The following is a 9121-nucleotide window of genomic DNA, read 5'->3' as shown; positions in this document are numbered from 1 at the left end:
TAACCATCTGGGGATATTTTCTTTGTGAGAATAATTTGATTATGAGTTCTTTTTAAAGAATATATAGCTATTCAGATGTTTACTTTTTTAATTTTGGTAAGCTGTGTTTGTAGGAATTGTCTGTTCTATTCAAGTTATTGAACTTATTTTGCAAATAGGTGTTCATAATATTTTTCACTTTATCTTTTTTTTTTCATTCTAACAGGTTTTTTTTTAATTTTTTTAACGTTTATTTATTTTTGAGACAGAGAGAGACAGAGCATGAATGGGGGAGGGGCAGAGAGAGAGGGAGACACAGAATCCGAAGCAGGCTCCAGGCTCTGAGCCATCAGCCCAGAGCCCTACGCGGGGCTCGAACTCACAGACCGTGAGATCGTGACCTAAGTTGAAGTCTGTCGCTTAACCGACTGAGCCACCCAGGTGCCCCTAATTCTAACAGTTTTTTATTTAAAGTCATATATAAGATGACTTTATTCCTGCATCTTCTCAATTGTTGCTTCCTTATATTTGCCCTTTTCCTTTCCCACTTGGTGAGATTTGCTTTTACGTTCAAGGATCTTTTTGCAGTTAGTTTTAGTCTAGTGATAACCACCTTGCTAGGGTGAATGCCCACATGGACATTTGTGCCATCTACTGTCTCTCACTGCACTTGTTCAATGTAGATGATGTATTTCTTCCTGCACACCTGGACTAATTGCCAATTTGTGTGTTTTCACAAAACTTGTATGTCATCATCCTTTCAAATGGGCATGGGTAGAACATTGTACTTCTGTATCAGCTCTTTGCAAAGAGCAGAAAACATAATCTTGCTGCAAATGTAGGAAGGTGAATTTAAATGCCTGTTACAGTTCTTGCTTGGGTCAGAAGTCACAAAGGGATTGAAATTTATTTTGGCTGCTGGTGCTTCCTTCATCCATGGCCGCAAAAGAAAAGAGCTCACTTTATCCTTTTAATGTCTGTGAGATCTATGGTAATATCTATCCTCTCTTACATTTCCTATTTTCCTTTTTCTCTGTTTCTTTTTTTGCTTAGTCTCTAAGGGATTATTTAATTTCATTAAACTTTTCAAAGTACTACAATTTTTATTCTTCGTTTTCTCCAATACTTATTATGGTCAGTCTTTAATTTAGCCATACTAGTGAGTGTTAATAACTAATTACATTGAACATTTTTATATGTTTGATTGCAATCCATATTCTTATAACAGCAAGTAATGTTTAATGAGAAGATAGCAGCACTACACAAACATTTTGATTTAATTATAAGAAATTATTTATGAAAAACTGAAAGGACAGATATTAAATACAGAAATAGTGGTTTTTAAAAAGTCTCAACAACTGGGGCATCTTGGTGGCTCAGTTGGTTGAGCCTTCGAAACCGGCTCAGGTCATGATCTCACAGTGAGGATCATGAGTTCGAGCCCAGGCATCTGGCTTTCTGCTGTCAGCACAGAGCCCACTTTGGATCCTCTGTCCTCCTCTCTCTCCACCCCTCCTGGACTGGCACTCTCTCTCTCTCTGTCTGTTTGTCTCAAAAATAACAAATAAACATTAAAAAATTCTCAATAACAAAAACAATGAAATGTATTACATAGAGAGAGGGAGAGAGAGAAAAAGATGGAGAGAAAAACAGAGAGAAAGACTGGATATGTAATATATTTATTGATTTAAGCGCTAAAGGGAGGCTACCTAAATTACCTTGATATGTTATATTTGTATATGTATATGCTAAGATATATTTTAGTAATAATTTTATACATTTGCATGACTAATTTACTATTTTTTATCTTCTTTCCAGAGTATTTCACCTGTGAAACCTTGACTATAATGAGACTATGCCCACCCTGTATTTTTCACTTCGTTTTCAGGTAGTTTCTTGTATATATCTTTTTCTTTATAAACTACTTACCTAAACCCTAAATTAATTTATTTCTAAAATATTAGACTTTTTACAACTGAAGTAAATTTCAGATGATTGTTAACTTAAGAATGGTAGTTTTTATTATTTTTTGTACAAGATTTTAATGTTAATTATCATATGTATTTTTCCATAGACCAAGATTGATTTCAACCAGCTATTTTTCAAATTTTACCTTAAAACAGGCCTTTTTGGGAACACTGACAATTGCATTCCCTGTGGAAGTGAGGTAAGTCTCAGGAATTCATAAAATATGGCTTCATATCTGAACTGTGCTTTTCAGCCATTTGAAGAAGATGAGCAACTGATGGGCCATGTGCCTTGTTGATAGCAGGCCTCAGTTGGTTTCCTGTTGTTCCCCACTGAGTTCGTGAATCTCATTTATTCTGAAGGACTGTGGAGAGGGATTAAGCCTTCCTGAGAGCAGCAGTGTTGTAAATCAGAGGGCAAAACTAGAAAAATTATCTGTTCTTGCATTATTGGTGCTTGATATTTCCTGGAATATTGACTCAAATTTATTGACTAATGACTGTCTTCTTATGCCTTTAGTTCTTATGCCTTCCTAATACATTTTCTCACTGTTCACTGTTTAGTTTCCAGGCTGTCCAGTGACTTAATTAAATCTTGGATAATACTTTATTTTCTCCTTCCTCTAAAATGTAATTGTACATTGGTATTAATAGCTCATCTGTTACCCTCTGAAGCAACACAGAATAAACCTAAGCTCTTACTCATGTGGAACATCTTAAATGGTATCAATGCAATGATCAAGTTGCCCTGAAGGTCTTATTTTCAGACTAAATACAACCTCTTTCTTCAACTTTTCTTAACTAGACATAATTTCCTACAATTGAGGTCACCTTTGCTGAGAGTATTCTACTTGGTCACTGTTCCTCCCCAAGTATGTGTGGAGGGTTTCCCTTTCTCCACATCCTCACCAATATTTGTTATCTCATGCCTTTTTGATGACGCCACCTCAGTAGGTGTGAGGTAATGTCTCATTATGGTTTTGATTTGCATTTCTCTGAACATTAATTGAACATATTTTCAATGTGCTGTCGGCCATTTGTATGTCTGTTTTGAGAAAATGTCTATTCAGTTCCTCTGCCGAGTTTTTAATCAGAATGTTGGTTTTTATTGTTGTTGTGGTTGATTTGTATGAATTCATTATATATTTTGGATATTAACCCTTTATCAGATATATTATTTGCAAAGATTTTTCCTATGTCCTAGGTTCCTTTTTATTTTGTTGATTGTTTCTTTTGCTTTGTAGAAGTATTTTAGTTTGATGTGTCCTGCTTATTGATTTTTGCTTCTGTTGCTTGTGCTTTTGGTGTCATGTGAAAAAAATCATTGCCAAGACCAGTATAAAGGAAATTTTTCCCTGTTTTTCTTAAATTTCTAGGAACTGTGTGGTTTCAGGTTTTATGGTTAAGTGTTTAATCAATTTTGGATTGATTTTTTGAGTGGTGTAAAATAGGAGTCCAGTATCATTTTTCTGTATGTGGATATCCAGTTTTCCCATTTATTGATGAGCCTATCCTTTCCCATTGAATACTCTTGGCTTCCTTCTCAAATATTAGTTCACTGTATATGCAAGAGTTTATTTCTGGGGTTTGTGTTTTATTCCCTTAATCTATGTGTCCATTTGTATGCCAGTCCCATACTGTTTTGATTACTATAATTTGGTAGCATAGTTTGATATAAGGAAGGAAGTGTGATGCCTCCAGCTTTGGTCTTTTGTGGTTCCTTTTAGTGCACTGTTGGTGGGAATCTGAATTAGTGCAACCACTGTGGAAAACAGTATGGAGGCTCCTCAAAACATTAAAAATAGGACTACCATCAATATTTCACTTCTTTTGTATATCCAAAGGAAATGAAAACAGAATCTTGAAGACATCGACACACATGTTTATTACACCATTATCATAATAGCCAAGATATGGAAACAACCTAAGTGTTAAATAATGGATAAATGAATACAGATGTAGTATACACACACACACACACACACACACACACACACACACACACACTGGAATATTATTTAGCCATGATAAAAAAGGAAATTCTACCATTTGCAAGAACATGGATGGAGTTTGAAAACATTATGTTAAATGAAATAAATCAGAAAAAGGACAAATATTATATGATATCACTTTTGTGTTAGAATCTTTAAAAAAGCTGAACTCATAGAAACAGAGAATAGAATGGTGTTTACCACAGGCTGGGGGAGCATGGTGAAAAAAATGGGGAGATGTTGGTCAAAGGGTACAGACTTCCAGTTATAAAAGAATAAGTTTGAGGGATATAATGCACATCATGGTGATTATGGTTAACAATACTGAATTAAGGGCCCCTGGGTGACTCAGTCGGTTGAGCATCTTACTCTTGGTTTTGGCTCAGGTCATGATCCCAGGGTTGTGGAACTGAGCTCTGCATTGGGCTCTGTGCCAAACATGGAACCTGCTTGTTCTCTCCCTCTGCCCCCTCCCCAACTCATGCTCTCTCTCAAAAAAAAAGAAAAAAAAACCCACAATACAGGATTATATACTTGAAAGTTGCTGAAAGAGTAGATCTTAAACATTATCACAAAAAAAAAAGAAAGAAAGAAATGGTAATTACGTGATGAGATGATGAGATGGACGTGTTAGCTAAAGGTAAGGTAATAATCAGTATGCAATATGTAAATGTATCAAATCAACAAGCTGTACATCACTTACACAATATATGCCAATTATACCTGAAATGAAACTGAGGGAAAATTATATATGAACTACTCAATAAATATTTCAGATAAATTCTCAAAATATCAGGTTAAAAAGAATAGATATGGGGATATAGCCCCATCAAGCAGTCAACCTTTTAGAATTAAACAATCAAAAAAGACACTTAAGGACTGGCACATTTGAAGAGCTTACTGATTCTTAAAAACATTACATTTCTGAGAAAGGAAACTTCATTAGGATTATCAGTATCTGGAAATGCACTATTAAGAGTGTAGGAGATGAACTAGAACTTGAAATATGAGTAGGTTTTAATAATGACTTAAAGTGCTATTTAGTTACAAGGACATTTATTTCAAATAAAATCATCCTACTCAATGTCCCTTCTGCTTGATGTGTGTACAAGTGAAAAGTGGTGAGGAGAGCATGGATTGGCATGTGGCAGCACAGCAGGTGCTAAACAAACACAACACACTGTGCTCTTGCACCAAATATCACGAAAAAAACACCTTCTCCTACTTTCCATATGCACAGAAAAATAATAAATTATGGATTATTTTCCTATACAATATAATAAATGAAGTCCCACACTTTAAGACTATCCGGGTATATGTATATACACATTCATACCTTCCTGTATAAGTTTATATTTTTAGTAAAATCATCAGTGTGGAATTTCACAGGCTTGTATGAAATTTTATAGTGGGTTTTATAGTAGTTAAGTAATTAGTCAAGTAAATCTTCCTCGAAATTATCTACACTATAAAGTTTCCTGTGGTATAAAAGATAAAATATGTCAGTGATACTTGAATTTTCAAAGAATAGATGCATCATATACAATATATAAAAATGCTAGCACTTTACTAAAAAAAAAAAAAACCTGAACCCAAGGAAACCTAATGACAAAATGTAAAAATAGTTTTCATTATTCTAGAATTAGGACAAAAGTGTCAGAGACATAACATATTGGCTAAGTGATAAGGATACTCAGGCTTATTATTAGGAAAAACTTGTAAAGCAAAGAATATGCTACATATAATACCAACAGTCATCTTTTGTCTATAGAGATGCCAAGTAATGTCTTGTAAGCTTGAATTATTTGCATAGAAACTGTCGGAACAAACCAAGAAAATTCCTTAAATTATTTTTATGAATTAATGTTGGAGTTTATTTTGTTTAAGATACTGCTTGTAGCACATTGGGAATTTCATATCTTTGGAATATAAAGAAGCCTCTGGCATTTTACTCCTGCTACTTCATGTGTGCACACATTTCTACAAAGAAGGTGCCAAAATCTAGTCAAATGGTTGAAAATGATGAGCAGGAGTGAAAGTACATGATCTTCGTCCCAGAGAGAGTTAAGTCTCTTTCGCACTGACATTTAGGCAATATGAACTTCAGTATACTCCATGGGGAAAAAAATGACAATTTCTTGATTGATGAGGAGTTGGTGAGGTAGAAATAACTGTGGAAAGCTCTGGCCAATAATCCCTATATATTTCTTTCACAGTTAATAAAAATTCAAAACCTGAGGTGTTGTAGTAAAGTAATTGTAGCATGGTTCTTGGATGATGAGAAGACCATTAGTGAACATCCATTAATATGTGTGTTTTCTTGGCAAATTTTTAAATAATATTTTTAATATATATATGTTTGCTGATAAGAAAAACACAAAATTTCTTCATCCTTTAAGAGTTTATGTATTGACTTGTCCCCCCCACTACCATGCAGTAGTTAAATTTTAATGATCTATGTTATTTGTTAGTGATATTTTCACTAAATTAAATCTATCCATAATTATTTTTTTCAGTTGAATTGTTCTGATATTTCAAATTTCCCCCCTTTAAGATTTTAGCCAAGTATATTTGATGTATTTCACTGTATTTCACTTCTTTATTTCTTAAACAACAGGAACTAATGAGAAATTAAAAGCAGCTGTAAACACTCAGATTCAATAATTTTCTCAGTCATGATTTTGGTACAGTTAAAACTGACAAGTAGTTTATTATATGTTGTCAACATTATGGTAGAATGTTCAAAATGTTGAATATGAATTTAGGAGTATTCCCCAACTTACATTTCTGTCATTTTCTAAAAGCTGACACAGAGAAGTTTAGCACTTTGAAATGCAGATTTTTTAAATTCCTCCTATTAACAATACCACAAAAGGTGATTGTTGAAACAAGTTAAATACTGTTTACCATGATGTTATAGAAGACTATTATTGACTGTAACATTTCCATTATTATTAACCACAGCTCGTAAACTGGTTCCTCTAGAAAGTATATTCAGAATTCTATCAGAGAAGGCAGGTCTTTTTTCCCCCAACTAAGCAATGGGAATGAGAACTCGGGTTGTTTCGGCAGTAGGGAAGGGATTCCAGAATGATCTTCCCTAAGGTGACATCTTTAGGTGAACAGAGATTGGGCCTGCTGGAAGCTGATATAGCTTATTTATTAATTATACTTGCAAAAACAAAAATAAATCTCTAAATGAGAATTCTTTTTTTTAAAGTTTATTTATTTGGGGAGGGGGGGTGCAAGCTGGAGTGGGGAGGGCAGAGCAACACACAGAGAGAGAATCCTAAGCAGGCTCTGCACTGTCAGCACAGAGACTGATGTAGGGCTTGATCTCACAAACTGCAAGATTATGACCTGAGCCGAAATCAAGATTTGGACACAACCGGTTGAGCCACCCAGGTGCCCCTCTAAATGAGAATTCTTAAATGTTACTGTAAATTGACATCTCCTGCTGCTTTCTGGCTACCTGGAACCTCACAGATGGGTCAGCCTTTTAGAGAGAGTGCGTCACATTCTAAGATATTTACTCCAACTTACTATAATAAGACCTGGCATTCTTCCAGAGAAGATGCTTTAGGATAATGTTTTGAGAAGAGATTGGTAAAAGAAATTTACAAAAATATTTGAAAGCTAATAGTATAATCTTTTATTTCACACACTTTAGTCTATATCTGAATGATAATTTCACAGTGGAGTTTGTACTTCTAAAAGGACTTTTGTGCACAACACTAAAAAAATTGCACCATTAACATATGTAGCTTAGTTATATAAAAGGGGCATTCTAATCCTAAAGTAATATAGAGCGATGCCTTATAAAATAAAGAGTAAGGAAAAATTCAGTATTATTATTTTAATGGTAATTGATAAAAATCTGTATCTCTTGAAAGCTAATTTCTGTAGTTATAGATTAGCATGGTAGTTTGGTTATCTTGAGTAAGAGTACAAACAATTATAAAAATGGTTGAAATAAAACTGCTATATGTTTATTTTTTGAACAAGATGATGGAATTGATAAAGATAAAAACTAATTTAGTATAATATATCTATAGTATGTAAACATAACTGACATTAAGTATTTAGTTTTTTGGATAACTCTTCTGTAGTTACGTAGAATTTCACCATATCCTCCAGCTTTTTGTATGTGTGTGGGGAAAGTAACATCTGTTGCTTCATTTAATAATCATTTTGAGTTTATTCATAAATTAACTTATTGTGTGTATATCTGTTAATGTATAGTAATTTAGCATAAACTTTAAAAACTACTTTCCTAGATAATTATGAGTAAGAAACATTTCTTGTTTTCATATACTACTTATGAAATAAGAGCTAATATTTCTATAGTACTTAACAGGCTCCCAACACTGTTCTGTGTGCTTTAACATAGATATATGCAATCTTTACAGCAATCCTGTATGATAAATTCTATTACTATCTCCATTTAATAAATGAGAAGACTGAGATACGGTGTTTAAGTAACTGGCCAAGATTACACAGCTAGTAAATGTAGAGAGAGTATTATGTAATTTATTTATTTTTACCAAAGATACTTTCCAATTTTTAGGTATAGGAAACTATTCAGGATTCTTTTGAAGTCATCTACCTTAAGAAGGCAGTCTATCTTGAGGCATGATCTTCTTAAATACCTAAACACAAAGAAAACAAATAGGCAATCGCAATGTTCTTTTGGTATTATGTGGTAAATTACATAAGAGGTCAGTCAAGCAAATAATATATACGGTAATTTGGTAAGAATGGCATGGCTGAGTATTTTCAAGGAGGAGGAATTACACAATTTGAATAAAGTGCAGACAATGGATTGTCAGGCAACAATGATAATTTGCAGAAATTCAGAGGCAAATTAATGATAGCAAGACGAAATTAGTGGCAAGTAGCAAGAGAAAAATTAGGGAGTATTTAGAAAGTGAAATCCACTTGTGGTTTGTTAGGTATCGGCATGAAGTAGAAAATGGGCCACTGAATAATGACACATAGGCTTCTGGGCTAGGCACTAGGGTAGTTCCTATAGACAATCATTTATTTAGACAAAGTGAAAGGTAAAACACCAGCACTGGCAAATTTGGTTGGAGGATAAATGACTTCAGGTACTGACAAACTGATTTGAGTTATAATGTGGGAGATTTTGTATATGTGAAAGCATGGAGACAAGTTGGATTCTGC

General features: G+C 33.8%; 1 pseudogene; it reads right to left on the bottom strand.

Annotated features, from left to right (window-relative positions):
• Window positions 1–470: 470 nt before the first annotated feature.
• LOC101084049 lies at window positions 471–913 on the bottom strand (annotated as a pseudogene).
• Window positions 914–9121: the final 8208 nt, after the last annotated feature.

The sequence above is a fragment of the Felis catus genome, chromosome C2 (assembly GCF_018350175.1).
Source record: "Felis catus isolate Fca126 chromosome C2, F.catus_Fca126_mat1.0, whole genome shotgun sequence".
Lineage (NCBI taxonomy): Eukaryota > Metazoa > Chordata > Mammalia > Carnivora > Felidae > Felis > Felis catus.
This window is presented reverse-complemented; position numbering and strand designations above follow the sequence as displayed.